This window comes from Pseudorca crassidens, assembly GCF_039906515.1.
Source record: "Pseudorca crassidens isolate mPseCra1 chromosome 1 unlocalized genomic scaffold, mPseCra1.hap1 SUPER_1_unloc_3, whole genome shotgun sequence".
In the NCBI taxonomy this organism is placed as follows: Eukaryota; Metazoa; Chordata; class Mammalia; order Artiodactyla; family Delphinidae; genus Pseudorca; species Pseudorca crassidens.
The window spans coordinates 2,292,245-2,309,342 of record NW_027135940.1 but is presented as its reverse complement, the minus strand read 5'-3'; positions in this window follow the sequence as shown (position 1 = coordinate 2,309,342).

Below are 17,098 nucleotides of genomic sequence, written 5' to 3'. Positions count from 1 at the left end.
ACAGCCAACCCAAAGTTTGGGACAGCTCTGTTTACAAGAACCTCGTTTACGGTACAAGTTCAATATCACAGAAAGCGAAAAATGGATAAAGAATTTGTGGTACTTACGTACACTGCAATATCACTCAGCAATGAAATCTATGTCATCAGGCCAGTAGCAGCATAATGAGTGGATTCAGATACAATGATTCTAAGTGAAATAAGTCACACAGAAAAAGAAACATCATAAGGTATCACTAATACACGGAATGTAAACTTGGCTACACAGGAACTGAATTACAAAACAGAATAGGGTCTCAAATGTAGAAAACCAACTTATGCTTGCTTAAGGGGAAGGTGAGTTGGGGTGCTGCATAAAACCAGAGATTGAAATTAACACAGATACCTTTCCATAAGACAAATATGTTATAGACAAGAACTACTCATTGCTCAACGAAGTGGACTCAACACCCCATATTAAAAGCCTAAGAATACACCTGACTAGTAAGAATATTAAAACGTATGGATTTATATGTCTCCAAAAGATAATCCAGCGTGTGTACAGCGACATAAAAGCAACAGTGATAGGATTGGTGAGGTTCGGTGAGCAAATGCAGACCCTTTGAAGTCATATTGCATGGTACCCATTCCATGGTTCTCAACTCTCCAGGTTTAAGGGATTCTTCCTTCAGCTAAAACATGCATGTGGAACCCAGAGTATGACCCACCGTGTGATAGGGAAACGTGTTCAAATGTGTCTCAGTTTTCGTCCCCTGGTACTCGGGTGCAACATTCCAGATGCTTTACTAACACTCTCCCCACTTGGAGAGTCATTGCCTTTAACCTCCTGTTTGGCCCAGTTTGCAATTTCTGCGGAAAATGAACAGGAATAGGGAGAACCAATGAGAGACTAGCTGGAGGTGTCTGGACGGGCAAATTTAACTCTCATTTCCCACCAGGAAGAGGAATTAACCAAAGGCTCAACGAACCATGCCGGAACCACACTAGGGCCTGAAGCAATCATGCGGTGTTGCGGCCAGCTCACAAAAAAGCGAGTTGAAGAAAGGAGCTCAGGGGCCCTGTAATTCACAAAACTGCAGAGTTGTAAATGACAGCTATCGTCCAAAAATATATTGAAGTAAGGTTGCCAAGAGGACTTGAAAGCGGGTCAGAATTGCAGGAAACCGATTTCAGGAGGTAGACTGGAATTGCATGCAAAGCATAGGAAAAGAGGCAGAACGTCCACAATGATGCACTTGGCCAAAAAGGGCGTATGCGTTTTTTCCTGAATATATTCAGGATAAAACACATACGCCCTTTTTGGCCAACCAAGCAAGCTTGCAAAGGAAATCTGCACTACAATGAAGTCTCACTGCCCCCCGGTCAAAAGGGCCATCTGAAAAAAGTGTAAAATCCAGAAAGGCAGGACAGGCCATGGAGAACTGGGAGCCTTGTTATGCTGATGGGCGTGATGTAAATTGCCAAAAGCCACTCTGGAGAAGTGTATGGTGTTTCCTGAAACATCTAAGAAACAAAGCAACAGAGCCTAGGGCACTTCCACTTATGGTCCTATAGATTAGGAAAGTAAAATCAAAAAGACACAGGCACCCCAAAGTTTGGGACGGCTCTGTGTACAAGAACCTCGTTTACGGTACAAGTTCAATATCGCAGAAAGCTAAAAATGGATAAAGAAGTTGTGGTACTTACGTACAATGCAATATCACTCAGCAATGAAATCTATGTCATCAGGCCAGTAGCAGCATAATGAGTGGATTCAGGTACGATGATTCTAAGTGAAATAAGTCACACAGAAAAAGAAACATCATAAGATATCACTAATACACGGAATGTAAGCTTGGCTACACAGGAACTGAATTACAAAACAGAATAGGGTCTCAAATGTAGAAAACCAACTTATGCTTGCTTAAGGGGAAAGGTGAGTTGGGGTGCTGCATAAAACCAGAGATTGAAATTAGCACAGATACCTTTCCATAAGCCAAATATGTAATAGACAAGAGCTACTGCTTGCTCAACGAAGTGGACTCAACACCCCATATTAAACGCCTAAGAATATACCTGACTAGTAAGAATCTTAAAACCTATGGATTTATACGTCTCCGAAAGAGAATCAAGCGTGTGTACAACGGCATAAACGCAGCAGTGATAGGATTGGTGAGGTTCGGTGAGCAAATGCAGACCCTTTGAAGTCATATTGCATGGTACCCATTCCATGGTTCTCAACTCTCCAGGTTTAAGGGATTCTTCCTTCAGCTAAAACATGCATGTGGAACCCAGAGTATGATCCACCGTGTGATCGGGAAACGTGTTCAAATGTGTCTCAGTTTTCGTCCCCTGGTACTCGGGTGCAACATTCCAGACGCTTTACTAACACTCTCCCCACTTGGAGAGTCAGTGCCTTTAACCTCCTGTTTGGCCCAGTTTGCAATTTCTGCGGAAAATGAACAGGAATAGGGAGAACAAATGAGAGACTAGCTGGAGGAGTCTGGATGGGTAAATTTAACTCTCATTTCCCACCAGGAAGAGGAATTAACCAAAGGCTCAGCGAGCCATGCCGGAACCACACTAGGGCCTGAAGCAATCCTGCGGTGTTGCGGCCAGCTCACAAGAAAGCGAGTTGAAGAAAGGAGCTCAGGGGCCCTGTAACTCACACACCTGCAGAGTTATAAATGACAGCTATAGTCCAAAAATATATTGAAGTAAGGTTGCCAAGAGGACTTGAAAGCGGGGCAGAATTGCAGGAAACCGATTTCAGGAGGTAGACTGGAATTGCATGTAAAGCATAGGAAAAGAGGCAGAACGTCCACAATGATGCACTTGGCCAAAAAGGGCGTATGCGTTTTTTCCTGAATATATTCAGGAAAAAACGCATACGCCCTTTTTGGCCAACCAAGCAAGCTTGCAAAGGAAATCTGCACTACAATGAAGTCTCACTGCCCCCCGGTCAAAAGGGCCATCTGAAAAAAGTGTAAAATCCAGAAAGGCAGGACAGGCCATGGAGAACTGGGAGCCTTGTTATGCTGATGGGCGTGATGTAAATTGCCAACAGCCACTCTGGAGAAGTGTATGGTGTTTCCTGAAACATCTAAAAAACAAAGCAACAGAGCCTAGGGCACTTCCACTTATGGTCCTATAGCTTAGGGAAATTAAAATAAAGACACAGCCACCCCAAAGTTTGGGACAGCTCTGTTTACAAGAACCTCGTTTACGGTACAAGTTCAATATCGCAGAAAGCAAAAAATGGATAAAGAAGTTGTGGTACTTACGTACAATGCAATATCACTCAGCAATGAAATCTATGTCATCAGGCCAGTAGCAGCATAATGAGTGGATTCAGGTACGATGATTCTAAGTGAAATAAGTCACACAGAAAAAGAAACATCATAAGATATCACTAATACACGGAATGTAAACTTGGCTACACAGGAACTGAATTACAAAACAGAATAGGGTCTCAAATGTAGAAAACCAACTTATGCTTGCTTAAGGTGAAAGGTGAGTTGGGGTGCTGCATAAAACAAGAGATTGAAATTAGCACAGATACCTTTCCATAAGCCAAATATGTAATAGACAAGAGCTACTGCTTGCTCAACGAAGTGGACTCAACACCCCATATTAAACGCCTAAGAATATACCTGACTAGTAAGAATCTTAAAACCTATGGATTTATATGTCTCTGAAAGAGAATCAAGCATGGGTACAGCGGCATAAACGCAGCAGTGATAGGATTGGTGAGGTTCGGTGAGCAAATGCAGACCCTTTGAAGTCGTATTGCATGGTACCCATTCCATGGGTCTCAACTCTCCAGGTTTAAGGGATTCTTCCTTCAGCTAAAACATGCATGTGGAACCCAGAGTATGATCCACCGTGTGATCGGGAAACGTGTTCAAATGTGTCTCACTTTTCGTCCACTGGTACTCGGGTGCAACATTCCAGACGCTTTACTAACACTCTCCCCACTTGGAGAGTCAGTGCCTTTAACCTCCTGTTTGGCCCAGTTTGCAATTTCTGCGGAAAATGAACAGGAATAGGGAGAACCAATGAGAGACTAACTGGAGGTGTCTGGACGGGTAAATTTAACTCTCATTTCCCACCAAGAAGAGGAATTAACCAAAGGCTCAGCGAGCCATGCCGGAACCACACTAGGGCCTGAAGCAATCCTGCGGTGTTGCGGCCAGCTCACAAGAAAGCGAGTTGAAGAAAGGAGCTCAGGGGCCCTGTAATTCACACACCTGCAGAGTTATAAATGACAGCTATCATCCAAAAATATATTGAAGTAAGGCTGCCAAGAGGACTTGAAAGCGGGGCAGAATTGCAGGAAACCGATTTCAGGAGGTAGACAGGAATTGCATGTAAAGCATAGGAAAAGAGGCAGAACGTCCACAATGATGCACTTGGCCAAAAAGGGCGTATGCGTTTTTTCCTGAATATATTCAGGAAAAAACGCATATGCCCTTTTTGGCCAACCAAGCAACCTTGCAAAGGAAATCTGCACTACAATGAAGTCTCACTGCCCCCCGGTCAAAAGGGACATCTGAAAAAAGTGTAAAATCCAGAAAGGCAGGACAGGCCATGGAGAACTGGGAGCCTTCTTATGCTGATGGGCGGGATGTAAATTGCCAACAGCCACTCTGGAGAAGTGTATGGTGTTTCCTGAAACATCTAAAAAACAAAGCAACAGAGCCTAGGGCACTTCCACTTATGGTGCTATAGCTTAGGGAAATTAAAATCAAAAAGACACAGCCACCCCAAAGTTTGGGACGGCTCTGTTTACAAGAACCTCGTTTACGGTACAAGTTCAATATCGCAGAAAGCGAAAAATGGATAAAGAAGTTGTTGTACTTACGTATAATGCAATATCACTCAGCAATGAAATCTATGTCATCAGGCCAGTAGCAGCATAATGAGTGGATTGAGGTACGATGATTCTAAGTGAAATAAGTCACACAGAAAAAGAAACATCATAAGATATCACTAATACACAAAATGTAAACTTGGCTACACAGGAACTGAATTGCAAAACAGAATAGGGTCTCAAATGTAGAAAACCAACTTATGCTTGCTTAAGGGGAAAGGTGAGTTGGGGTGCTGCATAAAACCAGAGATTGAAATTAGCACAGATAGCTTTCCATAAGACAAATATGTAATAGACAAGAGCTACTCCCTGCTCAACGAAGTGGACTCAACACCCCATATTAAACGCCTAAGAATATACCTGACTAGTAAGAATCTTAAAACCTATGGATTTATATGTCTCCGAAAGAGAATCAAGCGTGTGTACAGCGGCATAAACGCAGCAGTGATAGGATTGGTGAGGTTCGGTGAGCAAATGAAGACCCTTTGAAGTCATATTGCATGGTACCCATTCATTGGTTCTCAACTCTCCAGGTTTAAGGGATTCTTCCTTCAGCTAAAACATGCATGTGGAACCCAGAGTATGATCCACCGTGTGATCGGGAAACGTGTTCAAATGTGTCTCAGTTTTCGTCCCCTGGTACTCGGGTGCAACATTCCAGACGCTTTACTAACACTCTCCCCACTTGCAGAGTCAGTGCCTTTAATCTGCTGTTGGGCCCAGTTTGCAATTTCTGCGGAAAATGAACAGGAATAGGGAGAACCAATGAGAGACTAGCTGGAGGTGTCTGGACGGGCAAATTTAACTCTCATTTCCCACCAGGAAGAGGAATTAACCCAAGGCTCAGCATGCCATGCCAGTATCACACTAGGGCCTGAAGCAATCCTGCAGTGTTGCGGCCAGCTCACAAGAAAGCGAGTTGAAGAAAGGAGCTCAGGGGCACTGTAATTCACAAACCTGCAGAGACATAAATGACAGCTATCGTCCAAAAATATATTGAAGTAAGGGTGCCAAGAGGACTTGAAAGCGGGGCAGAATTGCAGGAAACCGATTTCAGGAGGTAGACTGGAATTGCATGTAAAGCATAGGAAAAGAGGCAGAACGTCCACAATGATGCACTTGGCCAAAAAGGGCGTATGCGTTTTTTCCTGAATATATTCAGGAAAAAACGAATACGTCCTTTTTGGCCACCCAAGCAAGCTTGCAAAGGAAATCTGCACTACAATGAAGTCTCACTGCCCCCCGGTCAAAAGGGCCATCTGAAAAAAGTGTAAAATCCAGAAAGGCAGGACAGGCCATGGAGAACTGGGAGCCTAGTTAGGCTGATGGGCGGGATGTAAATTGCCAACAGCCACTCTGCAGAAGTGTATGGTGTTTCCTGAAACATCTAAAAAACAAAGCAACAGAGCCTTGGGTACTTCCACTTATGGTCCTATAGCTTAGGGAAATTAAAATAAAAAAGACACAGCCACCCCAAAATTGGGGACGGCTCTGTTTACAGGAAACTCATTTACGGTACAAGTTCAATATCACAGAAAGCGAAAAATGGATAAAGAAGTTGTGGTACTAATGTACAATGCAATATCACTCAGCAATGAAATCTATATCATCAGGCTCATAGCAGTATAATAAGTGGATTCAGGTACGATGATTCTAAGTGAAATAAGTCACACAGAAAAAGAAACATCATAAGATATCACTAATACACGGAATGTAAGCTTGGCTACACAGGAACTGAATTACAAAACAGAACAGGGTCTCAAATGTAGAAAACCAACTTATGCTTGCTTAAGGGGAAAGGTGAGTTGGGGTGCTGCAGAAAACCAGAGATTGAAATTAACACAGATACCTTTCCATAAGACAAATATGTAATAGACAAGAGCTACTCCTTGCTCAACGAAGCGGACTCAACACCCCATATTAAACGCCTAAGAATATACCTGACTAGTAAGAATCTTAAAACCTATGGATTTATATGTCTCCGAAAGAGAATCAAGCGTGTGTACAGCGGCATAAAGGCAGCAGTGAAAGGATTGGTGAGGTTCGGTGAGCAAATGAAGACCGTTTGAAGTCATATTGCATGGTACCCATTCCATGGTTCTCAACTCTCCAGGTTTAAGGGATTCTTCCTTCAGCTAAAACATGCATGTGGAACACAGAGTATAATCCACCGTGTGATCGGGAAACGTGTTCAAATGTGTCTCAGTTTTCGTCCCCTGGTACTCGGGTGCAACATTCCAGACGCTTTACTAACACTCTCCCCACTTGGAGAGTCAGTGCCTTTAACCTCCTGTTTGGCCCAGTTTGCAATTTCTGCAGAAAAGGAACAGGAATAGGCAGAACCAATGAGAGACTAGCTGGAGGTGTCTGGACGGGCAAATTTAACTCTCATTTCCCACCAGGAAGAGGAATTAACCAAAGGCTCAGCGAGCCATGCCGGAACCACACTAGGGCCTGAAGCAATCCTGCGGTGTTGCTGCCAGCTCACAAGAAAGCGAGTTGAAGAAAGGAGCTCAGGGGCCCTGTAATTCACACACCTGCAGAGTTCTAAATGACAGCTATCGTCCAAAAATATATTGAAGTAAGGCTGCCAAGAGGACTTGAAAGCGGGGCAGAATTGCAGGAAACCGATTTCAGGAGGTAGACTGGAATTGCATGTAAAGCATAGAAAAAGAGGCAGAACGTCCACAATGATGCACTTGGCCAAAAAGGGCGTATGCGTTTTTTCCTGAATATATTCAGGAAAAAATGCATACGCCCTTTTTGGCCAAACAAGCAAGCTTGCAAAGGAAATCTGCACTACAATGAAGTCTCACTGCTCCCAGGTCAAAAGGGCCATCTGAAAAAAGAGTAAAATCCAGAAAGGCAGGACAGGCCATGGAGAACTGGGAGTTTTGTTATGCCAATGGGCGTGATGTAAATTGCCAACAGCCACTCTGGAGAAGTGTATGGTGTTTCCTGAAACATCTAAAAAACAAAGCAACAGAGCCTAGGGCACTTCCACTTATGGTCTTATAGCTTAGGGAAATTAAAATCAAAAAGACACAGCCACCCCAAAGTTTGGGACGGCTCTGTTTACAAGAACCTCGTTTACGGTACAAGTTCAATATCGCAGAAATTGAAAAATGGATAAAGAAGTTGTGGTACTTACGTACAATGCAATATCACTCAGCAATGAAATCTATGTCATCAGGCCAGTAGCAGCATAATGAGTGGATTCAGGTACGATGATTCTAAGTGAAATAAGTCACACAGAAAAAGAAACATCATAAGATATCACTAATACACGGAATGTAAACTTGGCTACACAGGAACTGAATTACAAAACAGAATAGGGTCTCAAATGTAGAAAACCAACTTATGCTTGCTTAAGGGGAAAGGTGAGTTGGGGTGCTGCATAAAACCAGAGATTAAAATTAGCACAGATACCTTTCCATAAGCCAAATATGTAATAGACAAGAGCTACTGCTTGCTCAACGAAGTAGACTCAACACCCCATATTAAACGCCTAAGAATATACCTGACTAGTAAGAATCTTAAAACCTATGGATTTATATGTCTCCGAAAAAGAATCCAGCGTGTGTACAGCGGCATAAACGCAGCAGTGATAGGATTGGTGAGGTTCGGTGAGCAAATGCAGACCCTTTGAAGTCATATTGCATGGTACCCCTTCCATGGTTCTCAACTCTCCAGGTTTAAGGGATTTTTCTTTCAGCTAAAACATGCATGTGGAACCCAGAGTATGATCCACCGTGTGATCGGGAAACGTGTTCAAATGTGTCTCAGTTTTCGTCCCCTGGTACTCGGGTGCAACATTCCAGACGCTTTACTAACACTCTCCCCACTTGGAGAGTCAGTGCCTTTAACCTCCTGTTTGGCCCAGTTTGCAATTTCTGCGTAAAATGAACAGGAATAGGGAGAACCAATGAGAGACTAGCTGGAGGAGTCTGGACGGGCAAATTTAACTCTCATTTCCCACCAGGAAGAGGAATTAACCAAACGCTCAGCGAGCCATGCCAGAACCACACTAGGGCCTGAAGCAATCCTGCGGTGTTGCGGCCAGCTCACAAGAAAGCGTGTTGAAGAAAGGAGCTCAGGGGCACTGTAATTCACAAACCTGCAGAGTTATAAATGACAGGTATCATCCAAAATTATACTGAAGTAAGGCTGCGAAGAGGACTTGAAAACGGTGCAGAATTGCTTGAAACCGATTTCAGAAGGTACACGGGAGTCGCTCTTAAAGCATAGGAAAAGAGACAGAACTTGGAAAATAATGCACTTGGCAAAAGAGGGCATATGTGTTTTATCCAGAGCTCTCATAACCGAGGGGAGGAGATTCCCAGCAGGCTCCAACTGCCACCTGAAGGCTCACGTTGTCAAGGCAACGTGAGCAAGCCAGGCAGGAGTTACCTCACAGCAGAGGTCCCAGCTCACAGAAGGGTGAGAAAATCAGCCAACATCAGACTCTCACCAGAGGGCCCACATCACCAAGGGGATGGGAACCAGGCAGGAGTGTCTTCACACCAGTGGGGCCACATCATCGAAAGGTGAGGTACTCAGCACATGTGTCCTCAAACCAGAGGACCCACATCACCAAGGGCCTCGGAGTGAGGCAGGCAGGAGTAGCCTCACAACACTGGGCCCATAGAACAAAAAAGTGAGGAATCCAGCAGTTGGAACCTCCCAGCAGGCGGCCCAGAGCACCGAGGCTATGGGATCCAGGCCACAGTGAACTCACAGAAGAGGGCCCATGTCATGAAACTGAGCAACCCAGCCATTGGGACCTCAGAGCAGGAGGCCCACATCCCCATGGGGATATAAATCTGGTAGGAGTGTCCTCGCACCACTGAGAACGTATCAGAAAATTTTGGGAGACCAGCAGTTAGGGCCTGACGCCAGAGGACCCTCATCACCAAGGGAAGGAGGCTCCCAGCAGGCTCCAACTGCCACCAGAGGGCTGACGTCGCCAAGGTGATGTGTGCCAACCAGGCACGAATGACCTCACAGCAGAGGGCCCACCTCAGAGAAGTGTGATGAACCCAGTCAGGATCACACTCGCACCAGAGGGCCCACATCACCAAATGGATTCGAACCAGGCAGGAGTGTCCTCACATGAGTAGGGCCACATCATCTAAAGCTGAGGAACCCAGAACATGTGGCTTCAAACCATAGGACACCCATCATCAAGGGGCTGGGAGTGAGGCAGGCAGGAGGAGCCTCACAAAAGAGGGCCCAAAAATAAGAAAGGTGAGGAGTGACCTCACAGCAGAGGGCCCACCTCACAGAAGGGTGAGGAACACAGCCAGGATCAGACTCTCACCAGAGGGTCCACATCACCAAGGGGATGGGAACAAGGCAGGAGTGTCCCCAAACCAGTGGGACAACATCATCGAAAGGTGAGGATCCCAGCACATGTAGCCTCAAACCAGAGGAACCACATCACTAAGGGGTTCGGAACGAGGCTGGCAGGACCAGCCTCACAACACAGGGTCCATAGAATATAAAAGTTGAGGAATCCAGCAGTTGGAACCTCCCAGCAAGTGGCCCAGAGCACCGAGGCTATGAGATCCAGGCCGCAGTGAACTCACAACAGACGGCCCACATCATGAACCTGTGAGCAGCCCAGCCGTTGGGACCTCAGAACAGAAGGCCCACATCCCCATTGGGATGGGAACCTGGCAGGAGTGGCCTCGCACCACTTAGCACATATCAGAAAATGTTAGGAGCCCAGCAGTTAGGGCCTGACGCCAGGGGGCCCTCATAACTGAGGGGAGGAGACTCCCAGCAGGTTCCAACTGCCAACAGAGGGCCCACGTCTACAAGGAGGCATGCGTCAGCCAGGCAGTAGTGACCTCACAGCAGAGGGCCTATCTCACAGAAGGGTGAGGAACCGAGGCAGGATGAGACTCTCGCCAGAGGGCCCACAACACCAAGGGGATGGAAACCAGTCAGGACTGTCCTCCCACCAGTGGGGCCACATCATCGAAAGGTGAGGAACCCAGCACATGCGGCCTCATATCAGAGGACATACATCACAAAGGGGATGGGAGTGAGGCAGGTAGGAGTAGCCTAAATACAGAGGGCCCAAAGAATAAAAAAGGTGAGGAATCCAGCATTTGGAACCTCCCAGCAGGCGGCCGAGAGCACAGAAGCTATGGGATGCAGGCAGGAGTGAACTAACACCAGAGAGCCCACATCATGAAACTGTGAGCAACCCAGGCGTTGGGACCTCAGAGCAGAAAGCCCACATCCCCATGGGGATGGGAACCTGACAGGAGTGTCCTGGCATCACTGGGCTCACATCAGAAAACGTGGGGAGCCCAGCAGTTATGGCCTGATGCTAGAGAGCCGTCATCACCGAGGGCAGGAGGCTCCCAGCAGGTTCCATGTGCCAACAGAGGGCCCACGTCGCCAAGGTGATGTGTGCAAGTCAGGCAGGATTGACCTCACAGCAGAGGGCCTACCTCACAGAAGAGTGAGGAACCCAGCCAGGATAAGACTGTCACCAGAAGGCCCACATCACCAAGGGGATGGGAACCAGGCAGGAGTGTCCTCACACCAGTGGGGCCACATCATTGAAAGTTGCGGAACCCAGCACATGTGGCCTCAAACCAGAGGACCCACATCACGAAGGGGTTGCGAGTGAGGCAGGCAGGAGGAGCATCGCAACACAGGACCCATAGAATACAAAAGTTGAGGAATCGAGCAGTTGGAACCTCCCAGCAGGTGGCCCAGAGCACAGAGGCTATGGCATCCAGGCCAGAGTGAACTAACAGCAGAGAGCCCACATCATGAAACTGTGAACAACCCAGCCGTTGGGACTTCAGAGCAGAAGACCCACATCCCAATGGGGATGTGAACCTGGATAGAGTGTCTTCGAACCACTGGGCGCACATCACAAAATGTGGGGAGCCCAGCAGTTAGGGCCTGACGCCAGAGGGCCCTCATCACCAAGGGGAGGAGGCTCCCAGCAGGCTCCAAGTGCCACCGAAGGCTCATGTCCACAAGGCGAGGTGAGCAAGCCAAGCAGGAGTGACCTCACAGCAGACGGCCCACCTCACAGAAGGGTGAGGAACCCAGCCAGGATCAGACTCTCAACAGAGGGCCCACATCACCAAGGGGATGTGAACCAGGCAGGAGTCTCCTAAGACCATTGGTCCCACATCATCGAAAGGTGAGGAACCCAGCACATGTGGCCTCAAACCAGACGACACACATCACGAAGGGGCTGGGAGTGAGGCAGGCAGGAGGATCCTCACAACAGAGGGCCTAAAAAATTAAAAAAGTGAGGAATCCAGCAGTTGGAACCTCCCAGCAGGCGGCCAAGAGCACAGAGGCTATGGGATCCAGGCCACAGTGAACTAACACCAGAGAGCCCACATCATGAAATTGTGATCAACCCAGCCGTTGGAACCTCAGAGCAGAAGGCCCACATCCCCACGGAGATGGGAACCTAAGAGGAGTGCCTGAGCATCACTGGGCTCACTAAGAAAAGTTGGGGAGCCCAGCAGTTAGGGCCTGACGTCAGAGGGCCCTCATCACAGAGGTGAGGAGGCTCCCAGCAGGGTCCAAGTGCCACCAGAGGGCTCATGTTAACAAGGCGAGGTGAGCAAGCCAGGCAAGAGTTACCTGATAGTAGAGGGCCCACCTCACAGATGGGTGAGGAACCCAGCCAGGATCAGACTCTCACCAGAGGGCCCACATCACAAAGGGGATGGGAACCAGTCAGGATTATCCTCACACCAGTGGGGCCTCATCATCTTAAGGTGAGGAACCCAGCACATGTGTCCTCAAACCAGAGGACCCACATCACCAAGGGCCTTGGAGTGAGGCAGGCAGGAGTAGCCTCACAACACAGGGCACATAATATAAAAAACGTGAGGATTCCAGCATTTAGACCTTCCAGCAGGCGGCTCAGAACACCGAGGCTATGGGATCCAGGCCGCAGTGAACTCACAGCAGAGGGCCCACATCATAAAACTGTGAGCAACCCAGGCGTTGGGACCTCAGCGCAGAAGGCCCACATCCCCATGGGAATGGGAACCTGGCTGGAGTGTCCTCGCACCACTGGGCGCACATCAGAAAATGTGGGGAGCCCACCATTTAGGGCCTGATGCCAGAGGGCCGTCATCACCGAGAGGAGGAGGCACCCTGCACGCTCCAACTGCCACCAGAGGGCTCACGTCTCCAAGGTGACGTGTGCCAGCCAGGCAGGAGTGACCTCACAGCAGAGGGCCTACCTCACAGAACGTTGAGGAACCCAGCCAGGATTAGACTCTCGCCAGAGGGCCCACCTCACCAAGGGGATGGGAACCAGGCAGGAGTGTCCTCACACGAGTGGGGCCACATCATCGAAAGGTGAGGAACGCAGCACATGTGGCCTCAAGCCATAGGACAGTCATCACCAAGGGGCTGGCAGTGAGGCAGGCAGGAGGAGCCTCACAACAGAGGGCACATAGAATAAAAAAGTTGAGGAATCCAGCAGTTGGAACCTCCCAGCAGGCGGCTCAGAGCACCGATGATAAGGGATCCTTGCCGGAGTGAACTCACAGCAGAGGGCCCACATCATGGTACTGTGAGCAAGCCAGCCGTTTTGACCTCAGAGCAGAAGGCCCATATCCCCATGGGGATGGGAACCTGGCAAGAGTGTCCTCACTCACTTGGCACACATCAGAAAATGTGGGGAGCCCAGCAGTTATGGCCTAAGGCAAGAGGGCCCTCATCACTGAGGGGAGGAGGATCCCAGCACACTCCAACTGCCACCAGAGGGCCCACGTCGCCAAGGTGACGTGTGCCAGACAGGCATGAATGACCTCACAGCAGAGGGGCCACCTCACAGACGGGTGGGGAACCCAGCCAGGATCAGACTCTCACCTGAGGGCCCACATCAGCAAGGGGATGGGAACCAGTCAGGACTGTCTTCCCTCCAGTGGGGCCACATCATCGAAAGGTGCGGAACCCAGCACATGTGGCCTCAAATCAGAGGACACATATCACAAAGGGAATGGGAGTGAGGCAGGCAGGAGTAGCCTAAAAACAGAGGGCCCAAAGAATAAGAAAGGTGAGGAATCCAGCAGTTGGAACCTCCCAGCAGGTGGCCGAGAGCACAGAAGCTATGGGATGCAGGCAGGAGTGAACTAATAGCAGAGAGCCCACATCATGAAACTGTGAGCAACCCAGGCGTTGGTACCTCAGAGCAGAAGGCCCACATCCCAATGGGGAGGTGAACCTGGCTGGAGTGTCCTCGCACCACTGGGCGCACATCACAAAATGTGGGGAGACCAGCAGTTAGGGCCTGACGCCAGAGGGCCCTCATCACCGAGGGGAGGAGGCTCCCAGCAGGCTCCAAGTGCCACCAGAGGGCTCATGTCCACAAGGCGAGGTGAGCAAGCCAGGCAGGAGTGACCTCACAGCAGACGGCCCACCTCACAGATGGGTGAGGAACCCAGCCAGGATCAGACTCTCAACAGAGGGCCCACATCACCAAGGGGATGTGAACCAGGCAGGAGTCTCCTAAGACCATTGGTCCCACATCATCGAAAGGTGAGGAACCCAGCACATGTGGCCTCAGACCAGACGACACACATCACGAAGGGGCTGGGAGTGAGGCAGGCAGGAGGATCCTCACAACAGAAGACCCAAAAAATTAAAAAAGTGAGGAATCCAGCAGTTGGAACCTCCCAACAGGTGGCCAAGAGCACAGAGGCTATGGGATCCAGGCCTCTGTGAACTAACACCAGAGAGCCCACATCATGAAAATGTGAACAACCCAGCCGTTGGGACTTCAGAGCAGAAGGCCCACATCCCCATCGAGATGGGATCCTAAGAGGAGTGCCCAAGCATCATTGGGCTCACTAAGAAAAGTTGGTGAGCCCAGCAGTTAGGGCCTGACGCAAGAGGGCCCTCATCAACGAGGGGAGGAGATCCTCAGCACGCTCCTACTGCCACCACATGGCTGACTTCACCAAGGCAATGTGTGCCAGCCATGCAGGAGTGACCTATCAGCAGTGACCTCCCTCACAGAAGGGTGAGGAACACAGCCAGGAACAGACTCTCACCAGGGGGTCCACATAACCACGTAGATGAGAACCAGGCAGGAGTGTCCTCACACTAGTGGGGCCACATCATCGAAAGGTGAGGAACCCAGCAAAGGTGGCCACAAACCAGAGGACCCACATCACCAAGGGGTTGAGAGTGAGGTAGGTGTCTGGACGGGCATATTTAACACTCATTTCCCACCAGGAAGAGGAATTAACCAAAGGCTCAGCGTGCCCTGCCAGAAGCAGATTAGGGCCTGAAGCAGTCTTGCGGGTTTGCGGCCAGCTCACAAGAAAGCGAGTTGAAGAAAGGAGCTCAGGGGCCCTGTAATTCACAAACCTGCAGAGTTATAAATGACAGATAACGTCCAAAAATATATTGAAGTAAGGCTGCCAAGAGGACTTGAAAGCGGGGCAGAATTTCAGGAAACCGATTTCAGGAGGTAGACTGGATTTGCATTTAAAGCATAGGAAAAGAGGCAGAACATCGACAATGATGCACTTGGCAAAAAAAGGGCGTATGAGTTTGTTCCTGAATATATTCAGGAAAAAACACATACACCCTTTTTGGCAAACCAAGCAAGCTTGCAATGGAAATCCGAACTACTATGAAGTGTCACTTCCCCCCGGTCTAAAGGGCCATCTGAAAAAAGTGTAAAATCCAGAAAGGCAAGACAGGCCATGGGGAAAAAGGAGCCTTGTTATGCTGATGGGCGGGATGTAAATTGCCAACAGCCACTCTGGAGAAGTGTATGGTGTTTCCTGAAACATCTGAAAAACAAAGCAACAGAGTCTAGGGCATTTCCACTTATGGTCCTATAGCTTAGGGAAATTAAAATCAAAAAGACACAGCCACCCCAAAATTTGGGACGGCTCTGTTTACAAGAACCTCGTTTACGGTCCAAGTTCAATATCACAGAGAGCAAAAACTGGATAAAGAAGTTGTGGTACTTATGTACAATGCAATATCACTCAGCAATGAAATCTGTGTCACCAGGCCTGTACCAGCATAATGAGTGGATTGAGGCACGGTGATTCTAAGTGAAATAAGTAACACAGAAAAAGAAACATCATAAGGTATCACTAATGCACGGAATGTAAACTTGGCTACACATGAACTGAATTACAAAACAGAACAGGGTCTCAAGTTTAGAAAACCAACTTATGCTTGCTTAAGGGGAAAGGTGAGTTGGGGTGCTGCATAAAACCAGAGTTTGAAATTAGCACAGATACCGTTCCATAAGCCAAATATGTAATAGACAAGACCTACCCCTTGTTCATCGAAATGGACTCAACAATGAGGTATCACCTCACACCTGTTAGAATGGGCATCATCTGAAAATCTACAAACAACAAATGCTGGAAAGGGTGTGGAGAAAAGGAAGCCTCTTCCACTATTGTTGGGAATATAAATTGATACAGTCACTATGGAGAACAATATGGAGTTTCTTAAGAAACTAATAATAGAATTACCATATGATACAGCAATCCCAGTACTGGACATATACCCAGACAAAACCATAAATCAAAAAGAGACATTCACCGTAATGTTCATTGCATCACTATTTACAATATCAAGGTAATGGAAGCAACCTAAATGCCCACAGACAGACGAATGCATAAAGATGTGGTACATATATAAAATGGAATATTACTAAGCCATGAAAGGAATGAAATTGGGTCATTTGTAGAGACGTCGATGGATCTAGAGACTGTCATACAGAGTGAAGTAAGTCAGAAAGAGAAAAACAAATCTTGTATATTCATGCATATATGTGGAACCTAGAAAACCTGTACAGATTAACCGTTTTGCAAGGCATAAATAGAGCAACAGATGTAGACAACAATCGTATGGACAACAAGGGGGGAAAGCTCTTGGGGGTGGTGGTGGTGGGAGGAGTTGAGAGATTGGGATTGGCATGTAAACATTTATATGTATAAAATAGATAACCAATAAGAACCTGCTGTATAAAAATATAAAATAAAATTCAAAATTAAAAAGAAATAAAATTTAAAAAATAAAACAGAAAAAACAATTATTCCCTTCACATACATGTATTTATATGAATAAATTATTTCCATGCTTATATCTGTAAATACAAAAAAGAGGAATAAAATCTACCTTGAACCAAAAACAAAAAAGAGAAAAAAAAAACAGAACCCACCAGTTACTCAGAGGAAAACCGTATCAGGGCACTTGCTCCAGTTGT